Source organism: Schistocerca serialis, chromosome 7, assembly GCF_023864345.2.
Source record: "Schistocerca serialis cubense isolate TAMUIC-IGC-003099 chromosome 7, iqSchSeri2.2, whole genome shotgun sequence".
In the NCBI taxonomy this organism is placed as follows: domain Eukaryota; kingdom Metazoa; phylum Arthropoda; class Insecta; order Orthoptera; family Acrididae; genus Schistocerca; species Schistocerca serialis.
The window spans coordinates 452,759,921-452,784,590 of record NC_064644.1 but is presented as its reverse complement, the minus strand read 5'-3'; positions in this window follow the sequence as shown (position 1 = coordinate 452,784,590).

Sequence of the window (24,670 nt, the reverse complement as noted above, 5' to 3'; positions counted from 1 at the left end):
TTGAGAGTGTGATGTCGACTTATTAATAAAGTGAAATACACACAATTTTCCAGGGAATGCTTTTTCTATTAAGCAAGTACATTAGAAGCCAAAGATGAAAACAAACAAAATGCTTGCAAGTTGGCACAAATTGTCTGCAGTCTGCACAGAAAGCGCAGTTGTCCCAACATGGTCACTTGATCAATCTCCAACATATTTCTTCAAAATGGACGCCGCCGATTGTAGCGCTCTACATTTCCCGGTTACTTTAGCAGTTTCGATGAAATGCCGAATCTCAAGAAAATTAAAGAGAAAAGAGGGAAATTACAGAAGAGTTATTTTGTAAGATTTATTTGTTAAATAAATGATTCAAAATGTAGTAATAATAATAATCGCTATATATGCAAAGAAATCTAAATTATGAAGAACATTTTTTTATTTGCCGTAGCTGAATAAGATTACTTTGTCCTCATTTAGGTTTTGTCATGCCACACACAGAAAGCAACAATTCAGATGAGGAAAGAAATGACAAAATCTGAGTGACTGCACCATCAGTAAATCATTAACAAGCAGATGTATACTGACACAATATAAGAAAAAGACGTTCGAAAATGCAGTACAACTGTTAGTAAACATTACAACATTCGTTTTACATAGTGTCAATTTAATATGCAGGGTGATTTTTTCCACCATGTACAAACTCTAGAGAGTGATCGAAGAGAGAGGTCTAACGAATTTATGTCCGGAAATGCATGGTTTCCATGCTAGGGGCCATTTATTCAATCATACATTGTTACAGAGACTTCAGTCTAATATGTTATTTACCATGCACCCACAGTTACAGTATGTGTTAAATATGGTGCCCTAACACATGCGTAGTCGTAGTACGTCGTAGTACGTTCTGTTTCACTCGTTCACATCGGCCAGCCTGCATCTGAACGGTGTCAAAGGCAGCATGAATGTGCTGCTCCAACGTCTCCACATACAGAATGGGCTCTGCATGCATGATACCTTCGAGATGGCCTTACTGTGTGCATGTACGTATGTGTGTGTGTGTGTGTGTGTGTGTGTGTATGTATGTTTGTGTGTGTTTGTGTGTGTGTGCATGCGTAATAGATATTACGCACACTGACACACACACACACGTACGCACATGCACACAGTAAGGCCATCTCGAAGGTATCATGCATGCAGAGCCCATTCTGTATGTGGAGACGTTGGAGGAGCACATTTATGCTGCCTTTGACACCGTTCAGATGCAGGCTGGCCGACGTGAACGTGTGAAAAGTGCTCTGAGCATGAAAACTCTCATTTTAAGGTCACCAGTTACGTGGATGTAGGAATCATTTATGGTCTGATGCTAGAAACAAATTGGCTGCCTACAAGGTATAAGCAGATTTACGCATTCGTTGCAATTTGAAGGCTGCAACATGCAACTAATATTACCGAAAAATTAAAGGTAACAGATTTGTTGAAAGATGTAACTAGCAATAATAAATATAATTTTAAATATTTACTATGTATTGAACCTCAAACCAAGGCTCAGCATATCCTGTCGCCAGGCAGTTTTCAGTAATTTTGTCAGTTTTCAGACACTCCTCTGTAGCAACGAAAGAAAGATGCGACCGAACTGAAAGTGAGATGTCAGTAAAAAATGTGGTTCTGCTTTACGCTAAAGAGAAAATACTCATCATATTAAAGCAAAATGTTCCCTTTTCATTAGGTTCAGACACTTCAAATAAGGGCAATAAAAACGTAATCCGATAGTTGTAACATACTTCTCCAAAGATAAGAGAAAGTAACGAAGCTCTCGATTTGTATGAAGATGTAAAAGGGTCTGCAGTCTGCAGAAGCCGTTACAAATAAAGCAAAATCTATTTTATTGAAAATTGTTTTAACACTGAAGTAAAATGTAAACATGATAAAAGCCATTTGTTACTGTCATATATCACACAAATATACTTAATTTGGATTCAAACTTCTAAAACATGATACACAAAGACTCGTTGTTAAAATGTATTTAGACTATTATTCATCATCAAAACAATCCGAGGAACTAAAAACATTTTACGAGTTTGCTCGGCATGACTACCCTGGTGAAATATTGCGACCCAATATTGAGCGATGGTTGCCGTTGCACTCGGTTGTGGAGCGTGTTACTTAGATGTAACGAGTTTTAAAGATATACTATTTAGCAATGGGCGAAGAAGAAATAGCCTTCTAGTTGGGAAATTTATTAGTTCAGAACAAGTCGAAATAAACGAATATTCACTAACACTGCCAGAGGGTTTTCTGTATTTTTAAAAGCAATTTTACCTTTAATTTCTAAAGCAATTAGACTTTTGGAAAAAGGGAACACACTTTTTACACATGTTCATGAGGTAAAGTTGGAAGAAGAAGAAAAGAACACTGTAGTAAAAGAGTGCACACTTATTTAAGTTAGATTATTAAACTCTCTTATTATATTGTACATCTTTAGTTGGAATCAAAATGGGTATAAAATTGTGCCCATTCTAGACCCAGGGTTAACCAAAACTACTTTCATTTAATGACTTGGCCATGTTCGAAAAGAAACTGAAAATTGTTTTTGAAAGAAACGAACTGTACAATGAGTTTTCTGTTTCGAAATCGGTAGTATCAAATCTTGATAGAAACGGTGAAAATTACTGCGGCAAAGTGAGATGTGAATTTTTCGAAAAAGCAGAGGCGCTAAATCAGTTGAAAATGCAGCATGTCCTCTCAATTCCTGTTAGTAACGCATATGTTGAACGAGTGTTGAGTGTAATGAACGGGTCATGGTGGGATCCTAGAGGTAGGATGCCTGTTGAACTTGTGAAAGCCGAGATTTCCGTTCAGATGAATTTGAAAATGGCACGTGAAAATTTTTACAGCGTTATTCTTAAAACCAAATCTTTTCTGGACGCAGAGAGATCCTCAACAAAATATGAATATTAAGGTATGTGTTGATAAAAGTAATTTTTTAGTATTATTATTTTTATTTGGTTTGGTATAGGTTCGGTTCGCAGTTAAGTGCTGCTGGGCTGGGTTAGCACTTGGATGGGTCACCGTCCGGGTTTGCCGAGTACTGTTGGCAAGCGGGGCGCACTCAGCGCTTGAGAGGCCAATAGAGGAGCTACATCATGATCACATGCCCCTCCTATCCGTATCTGGTAACGCCTAATGGCTGAGGATGACACGGTGACCAGTCAGAACCGTTGGGTATTCCAGGTCTGTCCGTACGATGTTTGTTTGTATAGGTTCGGTTAGTGGAAATGACATATTTAGTTGGTGATTAGTAATCGTAGTAGCAGAAGTTAACTTTATTATGTTAGCAAAAATAGAAGGAAATCTAATAGCATGAGGTCTGGCGATCTTAATAGCCAATTAATTTTACTACCACGACCAGTCCAGCGATTTGGGCATGTGCAGCTGATAGGTTCCCTCACATGTCTGGTAAAGTGTGGAACGTCTCCTTCACGCTGGAAGTACATTCCAATCTGCGCGGTTGAAGTACGTCCTCAAGGTCTTCAACAAACGAATTTTCGAAAAAATGCAAGTACAGTCGAAACCGATTATAACGACGTCGAAGGGACCAACGGTTTTCGGCCGTTGTAGCTGATAGTCGCACAAACTGGTTTTTTGCTTTGTTTTTCGCAAAACATTTAGTATCGGGTAAATTTTAGGCTGCCATAGAGTTAATGCCTCAAAAAGTAGCAGTAATACAACAAACCTGCAGTATTTACAAAGCAGTATTTATGGAGAGGGATTGAAGAGGAATGTTTAGGCTATCAGTATAATAATAAAATCCCAGCAAAACGTAAAAATCTATAATGAGTGGAGAAAGAAGTAGCAGCAATGTAAACTGTTCAATAATGTCGAAAACTTTCTCGGATAATGAATGAGATAAGCCGGCCGGTGTGGTCGAGCGGTTCTAGGCGCTACAGTCTGGAACCGCGCGACCGCTACGGTCGCAGGTTCGAATCCTGCCTCAGGCATGGATGTGTGTGATGTCCTTAGGTTAGTTAGGTTTAGGTAGTTCTAAGTTCTAGGGGACTGATGACCTCAGATGTTAAGTCCCATAGTGCTCAGAACCATTTTTGAATGAGATAAAATGCTGACCATGTTTAAAACTTGCTGTAAGTGGTGTATAACATAATAATCATGAATGACACAACTTCGTTCCAGTTACTGTATTACAAAAATTAATCAACATCAGCAAAACGAAAAGACAGTATTCTATACAAAAATTACACTAAGGCCTATGTTTTCTCTCAAGTTTCTTTTTAAAATATACTAATGTGGTGTACTGTGCCTGACACACTGAAAATAGTTAACACACATAACCACAAAATATCAAGAACGAAAACACCTTTATTCCACTTCTATATCTTGAAAAAGTAACACATATTGGAATTATTTGTCTAGTTTTTACAGTCACAGCAAGGACAATGTTTTTTAGCTTTTTAACCAATTGCTTTAACTTTAAAATGCAATTCAGTAACGCATATTACAGCATACTGTCCAACTTAAGTTATCAGTTACCATTGTTTGCTTTTTGCATTTAAGATGTGCATATCTGCAGAAAACAAGCGGTTTAAAATAAGCTTCACATTGTTGTTAGTAATCTCCAACCACGTAATATACAAAAACGAACATTGGACATTATAGCTGATACATTTCTCATAAAATGTAATAAAAATGTATTGTTTTATACGATAAGTCGCAATAAGCGATGTCTTACAAAATGATTTTTTAAATGTATTGTTTACATAGGATTTAGAAAGGACCGTTAGATTTCGCCTTTATAGCCAAGCCGTCATTAAAAGCGATGGCACTATAAGCTGTATCGACTGTGATTCTGTGCCGCCATTCGCGCCACTAGCCCAAAAACAAATGTACATTAAATGTGTTCCATCGCCAAAGCCATTGCATATGAGTTTTATTTCTGCAGAAGGGCGTTCCTGTCATATCCCTGAATGTTGACCACTCCTCCTGAGGTACCCTGTACACTTCCCTTGCCGCATCTCGTATGCGCAACGCCACCATGTGACATTCAGTTTTGCATTCGGCAGTGGTTATATATTTTGACTCACTCGTGTAACCCTGACTCTGTAGGTTCAGGATCCTGCGTACAACTGAGCTGCAGTGGAAGTCCTCTGCAGCCGATGAATGTATAGATTTACTTTCATTCCTATTGATCCGCAGTGAGGAGGTCTTCCAGTATGTAAAACATGTCAGAAAAACAACAATACATGACAAATATTTACAACTCAAACAAATAAGCTAATGTACTACTCCACAGGTCCCAAGTGGAATGATCGTCATTTTTAATGAACACTATATGAAAGAATCATTTTACAAATACTAATACACTGAATTTAAAATAAAAAGTTTTATTTATTTATTTATAAGGTAATAAATGTGTAATACAACTACTATAATACTTATTTACAATGAACACATTACTCCACTGAAATGGTGCAGAAATTATATTGTACTTATACATATATATACATGCACACAAATCAGTTGGTTCTACTGAGAAATTCATCAATGAAGAAGAAGGAGTTGGCCACCAATAAATCCGTTAGGCTTCTCTTAAACTGAATTTCATTGGTTGTTAAGCTTTTTGTGGCCGCTGGCAAGTTATTGAAAATGTGTGTTCCTGGATAATGCACACATTTTTGTACAAGACTAAGTGACTTTAAATCCTTATGTAGATTATTCTTATTTCTAGTATTGATTCCATGAATTGAGCTGTTAGTTTGAAAAAGTGATATATTTTTAATGACAAATTTCATTAAGGAATAAATATATTGGGAAGAAATTGTTAGTATCCCTAGTTCCCTAAACAGGCTTCTGCAGGATGTTCTTGAGTTCACACCACATATAACTTTTACTGCACGTTTTTGTGCCTGGAAAAATTCAGATTGGCTTGATTAATTACCCCAAAAAATAATCCCATATGACATTATGGAATGAAAGTAAGCATAGTATGCCAGCTTTTTCATTTTTATATCCCCTATGTCTGACACAATTCGCATTGCAAATAGAGATTTGTTAAGAAACTTCAGAAGCTCCGTGGTGTGCTCCTCCCAGCTGAATTTATTATAAAGCTGTAATCCCAAGAATTTAACACTGTCCACTTCTGCTATCTGCTTGTCATCGTATGTTAGGCATATACTCGTGGGACACCCCTTACATGTTCTGAACTGCATGTAGCGTGTTTTTTCAAAGTTTAGTGACAAAGAATTGACTAGGAACCAGTGATTAATGTCCACAAATATTTTATTAGCTTATCTTTCTAAGACTCACTTGATTTGCTATTTATTGCAAAGTTTGTATCATCGGCAAACAAAACGAACTTGGCATCTGGTAATGTTACTGATGAAAGTTCATTGATATACACAAGAAAAAGTAAGGGTCCTAAAATGGAACCTTATGGGACCCCACATGTAATTAGTTTCCAGTTGGATGATGCCTGGTAGCTTGATACATGTCTCTTTCCTGCCACAGATATAAGATTTGAACCATTTTGCAGCATTTCCTATTACACTATAATATTCTAATTTACTTTAAAGGATATTGTGATTTGCACAGTCAAATGCCTTTGACAGATCACAAAATACATCTTTAGAGTTATACGCCTGCTATTAACACATTGCATTTGACACACTCACAGCAGTATGGACCTCGAGATTATCTCTTTGTTCATTTTTTAAAAGCTGAATACTTGTCTCGCAATTGTACGAGAGCTATTCGGGAAGTAAGATTCGACCGATCGCGAAATGGAAACCACTGTGAAAATGAAAAATGTTTCATTTGCAGCAGTTAGCTACACCTTCGCGCTGCTTCTCTACACTGTCGCCGCCTCCACTTCGACACTTGTGGCGTCCTAGAAGGCAACAGCCTGTGCTTACCGCCAGTTCTCTGCGCTTGTTTACAGCTCGTTCTCTACGCCAAAATGTTGTCTGCATAGTCAGTCGTTAGTGTGAACAGAGATGAAATTCAAGGGGAGACCCTTACGGGTTATATTGTGGGTGATCGTACGCCTCCCATCGAAAACTCTTCAGGAGCGTCTTCACTGTCCCTCCTTAGTGAGGCTGAGAAGCCGGCATCTGTGACCGAGCGGTCCTAGGCACTTCCTTTCGGAACCACGTGGCTGCTACGGTCGCAGGTTTGAATCCTTCCTCGGGCATGGATGTGTGTGATGTCCTTAGGTTAGTTAGGTTTAAGTAGTTCTAAGTATATGGGACTGATGACATCAGAGGTTAAGTCCCATAGTGCTTAGAGGCATCTTTTGAGGCTGAGAATTGTCAAAAAGAAGGAAACGCGTGGCAGTTTTGTTATGTGGGCTGCATGACATCAGGCCCTCATACTTGGCAGGAGGCACTGTTGTTCTAAGCACCTTTGCGTGCTCACTCTGTGCTCAGAACTGAAAAGAGCGACGTGATGCTTTCGTTGAGCATACTAGAGACACTGGCCAACATGTCGCCCAAAGCTTCATCGGATTTTTCACTGTTGTTGACACTTTGTGTTCGATTGGACCTTACTTTCCGAACAGCCCTCGTACAAATGTATGTTTTTTTGTCCTCTAGGGTATGTTTGCTACAGCTACGTGAAACCTACCTGAAGCCCCTCTTTTCCTGATACTACAACTTGGGACATTTCTACCATTTTTCTGTCCTATGGAACAGGATATCAGTCATCCACTGCTATGAGACTTTGGTTCCTTTTTAAGTATTATGCTAATTTCTCTATTTCCTCCTAACAATACCCTTCTTAATTCGGCCATGCAAAAAGACCTGACCTCAACTAGAAATGCAACTTTGATCACACATGCAATCTTTGTTGACAATAAATTACTGGAGTTTACAAAAATAGTCTTGAGTTTACGTCCAATTATTGTTCTGTTACACGATTAAGTACTAATCCTTTTGTATATGTATATCTTAGTAGTTTCTGTGTTCCCAAATATTCTGAAGGTGGCAACCATCAAATCAGTCAACGCCAGGATGGGACTGAAAATACTGCAGCTGCTGACCAAGATCTTAAATTTCACGTAAGTGTTTCTTCATATTATTTCTCTTAGATAATAATTACATAACAATAGTATATTGTTTTTAATATATTACATACATACGGTATATGATATTGGCCATTGGTATTGACTCTGACTGGTCATGCTAATATTATATATCACTTCGTTCTGTAGGTACTGGAAAAACGTAGGATTAATAAAGTTAGATTTAAGAGATGCGCCTATTCTCGAAATTCTGTAGAAATTTCGTAGAGGTTTATAAACACTTGGTCTTTAATGTTTCAGGTACGAAGTAGTAGAGTTAAATGACCCATATCCAGGCAGGGCAAACTCCTCAGGTGTTTGGAATGGCCTCATAGGTGCCCTAAAGGACGAGCAGGTCCATATGTCGCTGGATTTGCTGACGCTCACCTCGCCTCGAAGAACTGCAGCGGACTTTTTGCATCCGGTCGACCACGACTGGTGCGTTCAAAAGTCTCTTAGTATTCATAACTCCGCAGAAAATGAGGAGAAGATGATAACTGACACAAAGGTCATCAGAGTTGAAGCACTGCTTCGAGGATAACGAGAGAGAAGGCAATCACCAGTGCCACAATTCAGGCAAAGTAATATCTGAGTAACATGGAAAGTTTACTGAAGATAACCGGATAATGATGTCGGTAATTTAACTTTGAGCCACTTAAACTGCCCTGTTAAAACAATACATCTAAAACTCTGTTGTTATCAACTTTTCTGGCAAGTTACATCTGAAAGCTCTAGTTTAGACATTTCTGACTAAATATTCCAGATATATGCCTAGCTGTTATGTAGATTTCTCCCCCTAGAATGATCTCGCAACCCGATCCAGTACTCAGTTCTAACACTTCGCAAAGGAAGCCTTATAGGCCCTCTGCTGTTCCTGATCTATATAAAGGACTTAGGAGGCAATCTGAACAGCCCAGTTAGATTCTTTGCAGATGATGCTGTCATTCATCGTCTTGTTAAGTATCAGATGGTGAAAACTAATTGCAAAATGAGTTAGACAGGATATATCCGTCTGCAAAAAGTGACAATTGACTCTAAATAATTAAAAGTGTGAAGCTATCGACATAAGTGATAAAAGGAATCCGCTAAATTTCGGTTACATGATAAATCATACAAATCTAAAGGCTGCAAATTCAGCTAAATACTTATGGAATATAGCTACGAATAACTTAAATTAGAACGATCATACAGATAATGTTATGAGGAAAGCACCACCAAAGACTGTTCAAAATTCAAATGGCTCTACGCACTATGGGACTTAACATCTGATGTCATCAGTCCCCTAGACTTAGAACTACGTAAACCTAATTAACCTAAGGACATCACACACATCCACGCCCGAGGCAGGATTCGAGCCTGCGACCGCAGCATCAGCGCAGTTCCGGACTGAAGCGCCTACAACCGCTCGGGCACAGCGGCCGGCCCAAAGACTGTGATTTATTGCCAGAACACTTAGTGCAGTAGGTCTACGAAAGAGATTCCTTACAGTACGCTTGTCCGCTCTCTAGCTACGCGGTGTGAGATACACATCATATAGTATTGACGGAGGAAATTCATAAGGGAGAGAAAAATACTTCATAAGGACTTACACAGTCTTCTTGAGGGCATGTTGTTTGCCGAGACGGTCCCATTCAATTTCAAGACAACTTTGATCGGTAGCATTGACAAAAAGAAGGCTAAAATGAATTGTAATAACTATCATTGGACTGCTCTTCTAAATATTTGATGCAAGATCTTCCAAACTGTATCCTGTACAGAGGCTGTCAATTCAACCGAATGTCTGGGCGCCTTGTAACGGTTCGCGCGGCTTTCTTCCGTAGGAGGTTCGAGTTCTCCCTCGGAGATGTATGTGTGTGTTCCTTAGCGTAAGTCAGTTTAAGATAGATTAAGTAGTGTGTAAGCTTAGGGAACGATGACCTCAGCAGTTTGGTCCCAAAGGACTTACCACAAATTTCCAAATGAATACCTAGGGATTACATTTATGAACAACTTAAATTGGAACAATCACATAGACAATGTTGTGAAGAAGACGAACCATGGACTACGTTTTATTAAAAGAACGCTTAAAAGATAGATGCAGCAAATCCACTAAAGAGATTTACTACACTACAGTTGCCCATGGTCCCAAATCAAGTCCTTTAATTTGCCAGTCCGTTACAAAGAGGTTAGGTCGACTATTTCTTCATTATATTTCGTAAAATTTTATTTTTATAGGTTGGATTGTCAGCCTATTGCCAACCCCTAGCGGTCCTATAGCGTCAATGTTTTTCGTTGGGTTTGCCTCCCATGGCTGGTGCGTCCTCATTTTAAACCGTTGGGAACTCGCTTTTTCGCCCTTGTGTCGCCGATATGATACGCTAGTTGAGGTGGAAAACATTAAAACAAAGGCGTTTTTCGATGTGGCAGGATATTCTCATGAAATTTCAATCACTAGCTTTCTCCCAAGTGTGAAAGGATTTTGTTGACGTCCACCTACATGAGGAGAAATGATCATCACAATAAAATAAGAGAAATCTAAGCTCGCACGTAAGGATTTAAGTCTTCCTTTTTCCCACTCAAGTTCGAGAGCGGAACGGTAGAGGAGTACCTTGATGGTGGCCAGGCACTGAATTGTGAATTGGAAAATAATCCTGTAGATGTAGAGTTAAATGAAGCATATACTTCGCTGCAGAGTGCAACGTTCACTTTCATCTACGTTGGCAGAAGTTAAGTCCTGTAACACACGAGATAGAACGTTAAAATTGCCATGGAAGGAATTTCAAGTTCATCACTATCTCTCACGCACTTTACTCTCGGTTCTCTAAGGAACTTTCTGTTTTTTTTCTTTTTTTCCGAAGTAGCATTTCGTTACCGTGGTTTACAGTACGAAGACTGGTTTGACTTCGCTCTTTACGCTATTGGGTATTACGTAAATCTCTGCCTGACTACTGCAACCAACAGCCACTTAAACTGAAACGTTTCAGTCAAGAGATGGACTGACTCGTCTCACGTGTCATTGCCACTGATTCATTTTATCGTAATCTGTATCATGTCTCTACCGACTGATGAATATTTGATGCTGATAATATGGCTGATAGCAGTGACTGCAAAGATCGAGCCACAAATATGTCTTAATTTATATCTGTCTGTGTGATTAATTGCATGTCTCGTATTTGTTGTGCTGTACGATTCTGACGGAGTCTTGGATGAGCAACATGGTAGGAGGGGTGAGAGGCCACTGGCGACCAGCCCCCAGAGCTCCCTTGCGAAAAACAGCTGAATTCTAAAGATTTGCCCACCTGGAGCAGGGGAGGACGACCTGGGCACTGACCACCAGCTACGTGTTTACTGGTCCAATACTGATGAAGGTTTTTCGGGTCTCCAGCCGGGTGGTAGCGTTGATATCTCACGACGTTTCGGGAAGTGTCATACTACCCATCTTCTGGAGAAGTGTCGAGATTCACTCACTCACTATATTGACGGGCCTGCCTTGGCCCGAAGGTGACGGAGTTTAAGCTGGTTGAGCTGTTCCTCCTGAAGTCCTCTCTGTTGAGAATGTTTTTCTTCGCGTGTTGGATTGGCCTCTGGTTTCTGTGGATGCAGGAATTTATCTGCCGGCTGATTCCGGCGGCTTCTTGTTCTTCTTCTTCTTACTGCTTCCTGGCTGCCCGAATTCTATTTTCTTCAGGCGGGAGTAGTCCACTGGCGGCGTCTGTGACTGGATGTACATGACTGCTTGGTCAGTCAAGTACAGCCAGTCCTCGTCCGTGAAGATCGGGTGCTTGTTTATAAGCTCCAGATCTGCACGCCTGACGAGTTCCCTCCCGTGCAGCTTCTGGTTCAAGGGTTCGCACCCCCAGTGGAAAGGGTAAGGTTTGTGAGGAAGGGGAGGGATGTTATCTACCGTGAAAGGGTAAGGATGATCATTATGGGGGTAGCTACCGTCTCGCAGGGAATTTGCGATCTTGGTGAGCACCTCCCTCACACAGTTCTTGTTGGGGAGAGGAAGGCACCCGAACGGCTCCTCTTCTTCTTCTCCCTCGGTCTCCATCGGCACTTCCTGTGTCGTCTGCGTTTCCGCAGAGACAGGAGTGACGACTGCTTCCGAGGGGGCCGTCTCCTTGTTGTCGGCGGTTTTCCCCGACTGCATGACCACCTCAACCTGAGTTGCCGCGTCGGCCAGAGAGGCGGTCGTTTGTGTTGCCGCGTCTACCCCCGTACTGGTGGGGTTCGGTGCCACGTCCGACGTCGTGTGGGACGTGAGGTACAAGGCGACCCTCAGTTGAGTCACCTCCTGACGCGTCCCTTCTAGTTCCGCTCTCAGGGCCGCTCTCTCCTCCGCCATGGCGGATTTGAGTGCGGTGATTGCGTCCTCGTTGGCTTCCCGCAGTGCTTGGCGGACGGCGTCCACGTCGTCTTGGTGGCGCAGCCCGCTTCCCCTACTAAGGTAGGAGGGCGGGGTGTCCACCTTTTCTTCTTGTTGGGCCGTCTCTTCGTGTGTGGTGGCCAACTTCCGCTGCTTCCACGTCATCAGATAGCTGCAGCTGCGCGCGTTTGCGGCGTGCGAGCCACCGCAATTTACGCACACCGCTGCAGTACCCCTCGGTTTGGTGCAATTGCGCGTGTCGTGCGGTTTCCCGCACTTAACACACGCAACCATGCCGTCGCATTCCCTGGCTATGTGTCCAAACTTTTGACACTTATAGCACTGTAATTGTGCCACAGGCTTCCGCTTCTTCTTCTTGTTGCCGCAACCGTTGCTCCCGACTGCGTTTAGCAGGAGCTCCACAGCAGCAGCAATCTTGCCTCTTCCTCCATTCCTACTTCTCGGCATGACGTTGGGCTAGTGGCGTTGGCGTGCGCGAGCGACGGTAACGAAGTGAGCCGCAGCGAGTCGAGCAGCGGAGTGCGCGCCGGCGCGTCGAGATTCTTTTATATAAGGGATGGGGCCCCTCCACGCCCACACCAACGTGGTGACCAAACCAAAAGTTCTACCGCGTCGAGATTCGCGGAGAGCGGGCTATTTATATGCGCGGTCAGCCCCCTCCACTGGACCTCGGGTGGCTGCGGTGGACCAGCGGCGTGCGCCGCCGACGGCCGCGTTCGGTTCTCGGTGTAAGCCTTCTGTCTGCGTCTGCGGCGGAGGACGTTGACGGGCGCGCTCCCGACGGATCGCCGCTATAGCAGAGTTCCATGCTGCGCTGAGTTGGTACTCCTCATCTCTGTTGACCAGATTGTCGTAGTTCCTTACTTCTGTGGATTCTTTGATAACGCTTTCCCAGAAGCCAGAAGCTCGGCACAGAACCTTCGTGTTTTCGAAGAAAACACACCTTCAACTTCGAAAACAACATTCTCTCCACCACATTTCAAAATTTCTATTCTCTTTTTTTCTGGGTTGTTCATCAATTACATTTCAGTTCAACATAATCGTACACTTCAAACACTCTTGTAATAAATAGAGTTGCTCACATTTAAATGTAAATTCCATGTTAACACAAGTATCTCTTTCAAAAATGTGTCCTTCCTATTGCCGGTACAGTTTTGTTCCCTCGGCTTCTGCCGTCGTCAGTTATTTTTCTGTCCAAACACTAAAACTACAACACTTATTGTTTTAATAGAAAAAAAAAATACCATGCAAATCTAAAGTCGTGATTTACATAAAAATCTCAGAGAAAATGCCTCGTCTGAGGCTAGGATTTGCCCTTGTGATAATACCAGTTGTAACAGCCAGTGCATTAATTGATTTCTCACCTGTCTCACCTTTGGTGCAGTTTGATGACAGGTTACCACAGAGATGACAGTCCACATCGCCAATGTCGGAATATTCATTGTCTGTTGACATAAGCAGAACATCTTCTTTTGACTCACTTGAAGCCTCTGTTTCTTCCCAAAGGCGCTCCTTTACGGGATTTCCCTGCCTGTAACGTTTTAAGCTGAATAACGCGTTTTTAATTTCCAGTAGCTGCCGTCTTCCCATCGGAAGCTTCCTTTTTGTTCCGTACTTCATTGTCACCAACCCTAGAGTTTGAGAGATTCCTTGCTTCTCTTCTGTTTCCAAAATATTCTTCCTTTGTGGTAAGGCCGTAATTAGAGATGCTGTGCGCATTGGTTGTTGAGGTGGTAGTGGTGGGAACTTATTTGATATCCTCGGGAGTAACAATAGATGACTTGATGGAGACAGTGAGAAGAGTTTGTTCGGTTAGTGTTATCATGTCCTGTTTGATCAGTCACTCCTTCCTCTTGGGATTGTTGTTCTTCTCCTATCGGTCGTAGAATTTCCTGTTGATGACGGGGTGGCATGTCAGGTTGTTTATGGGAACGGAGCTGGAGCATAATAAGAGTCCCAGATCTGTTCCATCGGGATCAGATCAGGCGAATATGGGTGTCAAGACAATAACGTCAGTTAAATGTCGTGCGTCTCAAACTACTGTAACACAATCTTGATCTCGTGACATATACAGTTGTTCTGTTGACAGATAACATCGCTGTCAGGGAGAAAACAGAGGGATGCAGGAGGTTCGAAATCAACTGGAATTTTTCTCTGTCATCATATTTGATGCAGATCGCCACCTATCCCGCTCTACAGGGCAGGCAATCCTTCGACGTCCATGTTTTCTGTGATAAGACTTGGACGTCCAACACCTTGTCGCCTGCTCGTGATTTCACCGTCCTCCAGCCACTTTCCAGAGTTGCACATGAAGCAGCACGTGAACTGCCTACCAGATTCACTGTTCCCTACTCGTACCCAGGCGACGGACCATAACAACTTTCACTTTGTCAAAGATGTTTATGTGAGTGAACTTCCCCGTTTGTACCTGGCACCGTTGCTAGAACGATTCCCCATCACAGACGTCACTTATCTGAGTAGGTTTTACCCGAAGGTATTGTCTATTAATTCAGTGTGGCCTCTTTTTCTGAAATTTCGGTGGTTTTGTTATCGTTTCGGGTGCCAATTTTTATTTGTAACTAGTTAATCTATTGTTGGCCTACTGCGTCTCCAGTAGAGCAACTGACCGCTTAAACATGTTGTTGTCTTTGCCCTGACCTAGGCATCAGATGACAGCGTTCGGCAAATGCAGTTTACGATTTAATTTTGCGCCTTACTCCTTGAATCGTCGGGGAATTTGCATTTGGAGCTTCTTGAGGGTAGCAGGCCAAAATGTTTCTTGGTACATGTGAAAGGTCTCTGTTGGATTCCTTTCATGTTAATTTCTGAAATCTGTTGTCATTTACGGCATAAATTCCTCTTCTAAATTTACTGTGGTGTTTCTGTCTATCTGGGAGGAGACTGAGCAGTGAAACGTGTTACTTTTACACATAAACAAGAACGATCTGTCACACTACTACACTTTAAAACACAGTTTATATGTAATTCATGTCACACAGTCTCATACGGAACCTACATCCACTTTCTTTTATATACTGTATATGATAAGATACTGTCATCCCCCTTCCCTTCTGTGTGAGAGGATGAATGAACAAATGTATTTCTAGTTGCATGCTGGATGGTAGCAGACAAGCCTGTCTGCTAGAGAACAGTAGGACCAACGTCGGAACAGGTAGCTACGCTTTCTAAAAGCAAAGAGGTTTCTATCCTTAGTATGGTCCTGTCCGTCCCTTGTCATGTTGGTATAGGAAACTGCCTCTCTGGTCACTTCCGTTTGTATCGGGAAGCACCCTTGGTAGGGACCCATCAGGTCAGTCTGTCCGCGGCGAGCGTCTGAAGTGGTAAGATCGCCGGCTAAGCGCGTGTATGCTAAGTCCGTAGGACAATGGATTTATTAAGTTCAGCCTAACTGAAAATTTAATCACCTTTATTTCAGGTTTAGCTCTAAAATATTTAATGTTATCTTAAATTGCAACGCAGTGTAATTCGAGTCACAGTTCAGAATATTTTCCGGTAGTTGCTTTGTCACTACTTTATGAGTAAAGTGGAACCACGTGTTGATCAGTAACTCTAACTAAGATCATCAATCTTAAATGCGAATGTGTGTGAGATTATAACGTCTCGTCTTGACAATATTTTTCAATATAGCAACTTTTCTTTATGTTCAACCCACGTGGGATGTACTTTGTGAGACCAGTACCACGTGCTTGTACAATTGTTTGACCCATCAGGTTAATAATAAGACGATAGTAACCAGTTCGATGTTTTTCTTTAGTAAATTGCGTTTCGATGTAATTTATTTTAATTATCAAAATTATTGTGGAATTACACTCTTTGTGGAAACCAAGTTGACCACGTGAAGCATGTGGTGTAAGCATCAAAGTAGCCCTCAGCTATTGTTTTCGGGAAGATTTCACAGGAGTTAGTATGAAATTAGTATACCAGTGTGTGGTAATTACATGACGGACAGGATTGCGCTACGAACGTAACTTCTTTGGGTGAAAATTGAATCGGTTTGTTGTGGTTAATTTCCTCTTGCATATGTTTCAACGTTCTGTGTGTGTTATTTTATGAATGCAGTGTTGTATGCAGTCTCCCAATCTTGGCTCCCTATTTGATGTGTTCCATAAGATTACAAACTCACATTTTCACAATCCTAAATAAGGCACAAGTTTAGTTATGAATCAAGTTTAATATGCTGAAATTTCAATGATCAATGTTAAAATAAATTTCCAAATATAAACTGATTTATTTCTTTTTATTTAAATTGTCTTTTTATATATATATCACCGGTTATCATAAGATGAATACTAAAAGATTATAATTAATGTTAGTCTGGTTGGGAATTTGGTAAGATAGACTGGATACCTGGTGAAACAGTTGCGCAGTAATGCAAGGTTAACTTCCTCAGATAGCTCACAGCTTTTAACCCACTTTTATGGTGTTGAATAGCAGCACAGCTTGCAGAACAAATTAAAGCAACAACATTACACATGGTAGATGCGCCAAAGAGCTTTGTTCTTGATCCGTTGAATTTTTTCTATATGCGTCTTGGTTGCAACCCATGAGGGAAAGTACCAGAGCTCCAAGCACTAATAGAAAGCACTGCTTCTCAAATCGTTATAGAAAGCTGGCTGAAGCCGGAGATAAGCTCAGCCGAAATTTTCGCGAAGAACCTAACGGTGTTCCGAAAGAATAGGCTAAACACGGTTGGCGGTGGCGTGTTTGTTGCTGTTAGAAGTAGTCTATCTTGTCGCTAAACTGAAGCAGATAGTTCCTGTGAGTAATTATAGACAGAGGTAATTGTTGGCAACCGGAATAAAATAATAATTGGATCCTTCTACCGACTTCCCAATTCAGATAATACAGTTGCTGAAAGGTTCAAAGAAAACTTGAATTTGATTTCAAACACGTACCCGACTCATAGGATAATAGTTGGCTGACTAATTTACCCTCGATATGTTGGCGAAAATACATGTTTACTTCCGGATGTACATCATCCGAAATTGTGCTAAACGCATTCTCTGAAAATTATTTCGAGCAGTTAATTCACTGGCCCACGCGAATAGTAAACGGATGTGAAAACACACTTGACCTCTTTGTAACAAATAATCTGAGTTAATAACTAGCATCAAAACAGACACATGGATTAGTGAATACAGGGTTGTCTAGCGAGATTGAATACTGAAACCCCAATATCCTGCAAAACTAAACGAAAAATATACCTATTCAAAAAAGCAGACAAAAACCCATTTGACGCCTTCCTGAGACACAACTCCACTCCTGCCAAATTAATAAGTGTAGACCAGATGTCGTTTGAATTCAAAGAAATAGTATCTGCAACAATTGAGGGATTAATACCAAATAAATTAACAAACGACGGAGCTGATCCTCCTTGGTACACAAAACGGATCAGAACACTGTCGCAGAAACAACGAAACAAACGTGTCAAATTTAAACAGACGCAAAATCCCCAAAATTGGCGATCTTTTACCGAAGTTCGAAAATTAGCGCGGACTTCAATGCGAGATGCTTATAATAGTCTCCACAACGAAACTTTGTCTCAAAACCCGGCAGAAAATCCAAAGAAATACTGGTCGTATGTGAAGTATGTTAGCGGCAAGAAACAATTAATTCCTTCTCTGCGCGATAGCAATGAAGATTCTATCGAAGACAGTGCTGCCAAAGCAGAGTTACTAAAAACACAGCCTTCCGAAATGCCTTCACAAAAGAAGACGAAGTAAATATTCTAGAATTCGAATCAAGAACAGCTGCCAACATGAGTAACCTAGAAGTAAATATCCTCGGAGTAGTGAAGCAACTATAATCACTTAATAAAAGCAAGTCTTCTGGTCCAGACTGTATACCAATTAGGTTCCTTTCAGAATGTGCTGATGCATTAGCTCCATACTTAACAATCATATACAACCGTTCTCTCGACGAAAGATCCGTACTCAAAACTGGAAAGTTGCACAGGTCACACCAATATTCAAGAAAGGTAGTAGGAGTACATTTCAGGTCCATATCGTTAAGGTCGATATGCAGCAGAATTTTGAAAGATATATTATGTTAAATATTATGAATTACCTCGAAGCAACCATTTGGTTGACACGCAGTCAACATGGATTTAGAAAATATCGTTCTTGCGAAACTTCGCATGAAGTGTTGAGTGCTATTGACAAGTGATTCCAGATTGATTCTGTATTTCTGGATTTCCGGAAGGCTTTTGACACTGTACCACACAAGTGGCTCGTAGCGAAATTGCGTGCTTATGGAATATCGCCTCAGTTATGTGACTGGATTTGCGATTTCCTGTCAGAGATGTCACAGTTCGTTGTAACTGACGGAAAGTCATCGGGTAAAACAAAAGTGATTTCTGGCATTCCCCATGGTAGTATTATAGGCTCTCTGCTGTTCGTTATCTACATAAACGATTTGGGAGACAATCTGAGCAGCCTTCTTGGGTTGTCTGCAGATGACGCTGTCGTTTATCGACTAATAAAGTCATCAGAAGATCATGACAAATTGTAAAACGATTTAAGAAAGATATCTGTATGGAGCGAAAATTGGTAACTGACCCTAAATAACGAAAAGTGTGAGGTCATCTACATGAGTGCTAAAAGGAATCCGTTAAACTTCGGTAACACGATAAATCAGTCAAATCTAAAGACCGTAAATTCAACTGAATGCCTAGGATTTACAATTATGAACATTTTAAATTGAAAGGAACAAACAGAAAATGTTACGGGGAAGGCTAAGCAAAGACTGCGTTTTATTAACAGGACACTTATAAAATGTATCAGATCTACTAAGAAGACCGCCTACACTATGCTTGTCCGTCCTCTTTTAGAATATTGCTGCGCGGTGTAGGATCCTTATCAGATAGGATTGACAGAGCACATCGAAAAAGTTCAAAGAAGGGCAGCACATTTTGTATTATTGCGAAATAGGGTAGAGAGTGTCACGGGATTTGGGTTGGACATTATTAAAACAAATGCGTTTTTCGTTGCGACGGAATCTTCTCACGAATTCTAATCACCAACTTTATCCTCCGAATGCGAGAATATTTTGTTGACACCGACTTCATAGGGAGACAAAAATCACCACGATAAAATAAGGAAAATCAGACCTCGTACGGAAAGATACAGGTGTTCGTTCTTTCCGAGCTCTATACGATATTCGAATAATAGAGAATTGTGAAGGTGGTTCGTAAAACCCTCCGCCAGGCACTTAAATGTGATTTGCAGAGTATCGATGCAATAGATGTAGTAGTAATAGTAGTAGTAGCAGTAGTAGTAGTATTAATGTTAAGTCCCATAGTACTTAGAGCCATTTGAACCATTCGAACTGACAAGAGACCGCCGACATTTGAAGAGGGTTGTATGTGTAATAGGCAGACATCTATCCAGACCATCACACAGGAATTCCAAACTGCATCAGGATCCACAGCAAGTAGTATGACAGTTAGGCGGAAGGTGAGAAAACTTGATTTCATGGTCGAGCAGCTGTTCATAAGCCACATATCACGCCAGTAAATGCCAAACGACGCCTCGCTTGGCGTAAGGAGCATAAACATTGGACGATTGACAAATGGAAAAACGTTGTGTGGAGTGACGAATCACGATCCGATGGCAGGGTGTGGGTATGGCGAATACCCGGTGAACGTCATCCGCCAGCGTCTGTAGTGCCAACAGTAAAATTCGGAGGCAGTGGTGTTATGGTGTGGTCCTGTTTTTCATGGAGGGGGCTTTCACCTCTTGTTGTTTTGCGTGGCATTATCATAGCACAGGCCTACATTGATGCTTTAAGCACCTTCTTCTTCACACTGTTGAAGACTAATTCGGGGAAAGCGATTGCATCTTTCAACACGATCGAGCACTTGTTCATAATGCACGGCCTGTGGTGGAATGGTTACACGACAATAACATCCCTGTAATTGACTGGCCTGCACAGAGTCCTGACCTGAATCCTTCAGAAAACCTTTGGGATGTTTCGGAACGCCGACTTTGTGCCAGGCCTCACCCAACGACATCGATACCTCTCCTCAGTGCAGCACTCCGTGAAGAATTGGCTGCCGTTCACCAAGAAACCTCCCAGCCCCTGACTGAACGATTGCCTGCCAGAGTGGAAGCTGTCATCAAGGCTAAGGGTGGGCCAGCGCAATTCTGAATTCCAGCATTACCGATGGAGGGCGCCACGAACTTGTAAGTCATTTTCAGCCAGGTGTCCATATACTCTTGATCATGTAGTGTATATTCAGCAATAATACAGGGCTTTATGATCACTGTCCAACGCGACGTTGGATGTCGCCTGGCGGCGTTGCGGGCACGTGACTCGATAGAAAAAGTATGTAAGCGGAGCAGACATGGATGGGGGATCACGCCTGGGGGATCACCCTAGCGAACATATCGGCTGCAAACGGGGAAATCCATCGAGATAAGGGCAAATTATTTTTACGCAGAGGCTGTGAGCGAGTATCTTGAAAATGGCAAAGTGTCTACGTGCTACTGTCGTGGACATCTACGGAAAAAGGTAGGACATTGAAAATACCACTACGCACTAAATGGCTGGACGTCAACGACTCTTCACAGAACATGGGGTTCGGAGACTTGCATGTCCTGCGAAATAGGATGGATGGTGATATGTGATCTCTGCCGTAAGAGAACAATGCTGGTGCACGCACATGTGTGTCGGAGCACAACGCTCATCGTACATTATTGACCATGGAGCTCCACAGCAGGTCACCCCTACGTGTTCACATGTATGGTCGTCTCCGAAAACGCCGTCACCAAGGTGAGCACCGGCTCGAAACATTCAGCGCGCCTCGGACGCAGGCTGGAGGGAGCAATATTATGCTATGGGAGACATTCCCGTCAGTTTGCGTGGGACCTGTAGTAGTAATCGTGGACACACTGACACCTGCGAACCACCTGCACCCCTTTATGCTTGATGACTTCCCCGAAGCCGACGTCACGTTTCTGCAGTATGAATGACCGCGTCTCGGAGACGGAACCGTGCTACAGTGGTTTGGGGAGTATTATAGTGACCTCACGTTGATGTCTCGGAGACCAAAATCGGCTGATGTAAATCCTATGGAACCCATCTGGGTCATATCGGGCGCCATCACAGCATACCAAATCAGCGGTCCGTTATTTACACGAATTACGTGACCAGTGCGTAAATATCTAATACCATATACCTCCACAAACCAACCAACAAACTGTCGGATCCCTGTTGCGCAGGGTAAGTGCTGTATTTCGTTTCAAAGACGGACATGCAAGCTATTAAGCAGGTGGTCATAGTGTTTTGGATCGTCAGTGTACATGCCACATTTTCGTTGTGATGGGATGTTTCATTTTCTGTAGAGTCAATTTCTTTTTCCTTTGTCTTTCTCTCGTTTGACTGAAGATCTTTCCGGTTCACTTCTTTCTCTTATCGAACTAGCAGCTTCATCTTTGCTTTGTGTTTTACCTTCTTTAGCTTCCAATTTTATTTATTTATTTATTTATTTATTTATTTTTGACAGCTTCTTGTAGTGAATCAATGTATGGAGATGACGTGAGAATAGCGGTTTTACCTCTCGTGCCATTCGTTTCTGCTCTGATGTAACACCAGTTATTTTCCGGGCTACAAGTAGGGACCTTGACCCAGTGGAGCTGTTGGTGGCTGCATGTTTTCGGTGCAACAATTTTAACTCTTCGTTTTTCGTACGTAATCACGTATCATCATAACAAGAAAGACAAAACTTACGGGAGAATCCGTCAAATGCAGAATAAAAGGCGACCGGGCCGGAACGGACAATACCAGTAGACTAATCCTCCCCAAACGCGTATCTATTGAGAAAATATTCAGTGAATACCGGTACCGTAAACAATTTTTTTATATACAAAGATAGCTAAGAACACGCTGATTTAGGTGGAATAAACGTTGATTATGAGGAAAAACCTATGTCAGACTTACCTTAGTTGGAAATGGTCTGATAAGCACTGGGCAACACTAGCAACCTTAGTTTAACAGACATTGATTTGGTAAATCCTTGTGAGTCTCAGCGCACTCTAGTGCCTATAGACGAAATTACACCACTGACAAGGGAACCTCCCCATCGCACCCCCCTCAGATTTAGTTATAAGTTGGCACAGTGGATAGGCCTTGAAAAACTGAACACGGATCAATCGAGAAAACAGGAAGAAGTTGTGTGGAACTGAAGAAAATAAGCAAAATATACAAACTGAGTAGTCCATGCGAAAGATAGGCAACATCGAGGACAAACGTGAGCTCAGGCGCACCGTGGTCCCGTGCTTAGCGTGAGCAACTACGGAACGAGAGGTCCTTGGTTCAAGTCTTCCCGAGCGTGAAAAGTTTACATTTCTATTTTCAGACAATTATTATCCGTCCGTCCGATGCGAGGTAACTGCGCCGTAGTATGGGGCGCTACACCTAAACAAACATCGAAACACACGACGTCACTCGACTACAGCGCACGGAAGAGACAGTATTCCTGCTAACGAGGCTCCCTGGCTGGCAGTTGACTGTTCGCTACTCTGGACGAGAGTAGGTGTATTCCGTGGGCAATATGAATCCAGCAAATATAACTCGCGACTTCAATAATAATCGCACTGTTCTGCGGTGCGGTCGCAAAACACAGACACTAAACTTATTACAGTGAACAGAGACGTCAATGAACGAACGAACAGATCATAACTTTGTGAAAATAAAGACAGTAAATTTTTCGCTGAAGTGAAGCCTTGAACCAAGCACCTCTCGTTCCGCAGCTGCTCACGCTAACCACAGGACCACGGCGCTCCTAAGTACATACTCTCCTTGATGTTGCCTATCTTGTGGATGGACTACTCAGTTTGTATATTTTGCTTTTATTTTTCATAGTTCCACACAACTTCTTCCTGTTTTCTCGATTGATCTGTGTTCAGTTTTTCAAGGCCTATCCACTGTGCCAACTTATACTAAATCTGAGGGGGATGCGATGGGGAGGTTCCCTTGTGAGATCCTTCTGCCTCAGTATTTGATTCCACCCCAGTCTCATTTACTTCAAACCCCCAAACAATCCACGCACTCAAATCTTCGTCAGTCTTCTGTCATTGTCGAATCAGTATTTATTCATGTATAAGCGCATATCAACTGTTTCATTACCGTTACTGTATCACGCATACGAAGGAACATAACGAAAATTTAGATACAAGTATTCAACTTCAGATCAAAGTTTTGGAGGGTTTCGTAGTGGCAAGTTTCGTAGCAGTAGGTGGCAAATGCCGAAATTTCAGAAGGTAACCTCAGCTAGCTATGAGCTGCTTGGAAGGAACTGAGAATCTGTAATTTCCCCTCCAGCTGGCATTGGATAGTGAGTAGAATTTGCGGTGATTTTTTAAGTCTTATTGTAGGTAATGGATAGTGATTAGTCGTTGCTGCAACAAATACTATGCAACCATCGAAGGACAAAGGAATTCGTTACGCATTTATTGTTTACCGAAGCTAACACATTGCCATAAAGCTTTTTTTTATTTGCATGGAACACTACGTGAAGGTATCTGAATGTGTTATGCAGTATCGCTGCTTGAATCTTCCGATTTCTTAATATTTCTTCAACTTTTTGTACTTTTCTGCAGTTGTACAGTACCTACTAGATATTAATTAAATTTCAGTTCTCTTTTCCTTTCGAATAACATGACATTTCTCACTTGCATTAATTATTTGACAGGCACTCATTGTTCATAAAATATGAGGAGGGTGAAAATGTCGTTTGGACCAACTTTCTTTCACCATTCAGCACAACTCTCTGGGGATGCATAGCAGTCAGTATTTTACTCAACGCGTGTGTGTTGACTTTCTTGATCAAAAGTGGCAAGAGCAATATGAAGAAGCTTAATTTCCAAGATTTTCTTCTGGACATGTTTGGAGTATACTGCTTTCAAGGTATGTAGAATTTCTTATAACAAGGTTCACTTGAGCCTATTTAAAAATTCATTAAATTTCTTTTAAAATACGTAACAAAGACAACGGAAACTGCAGACTGTATGTTGGTGAAGAGTCGCCCTTGTCCTAATTGCACTAGTGGCAAAATATGACAAGCTCGACATGACTCACGTCATCTAAATCAATACGCTGCTAACCACCCTGAAGTGCATAACAGTGGTTAATTGCCGTTGTTGCCCACACTATGGTTCTTCCCGTTCCTCTCATTTATGGAGTGCGGGAAGCACGACTTCTTAAGCGCTTCTGTAGTCGCAATAATTAGTCTTGTCTTG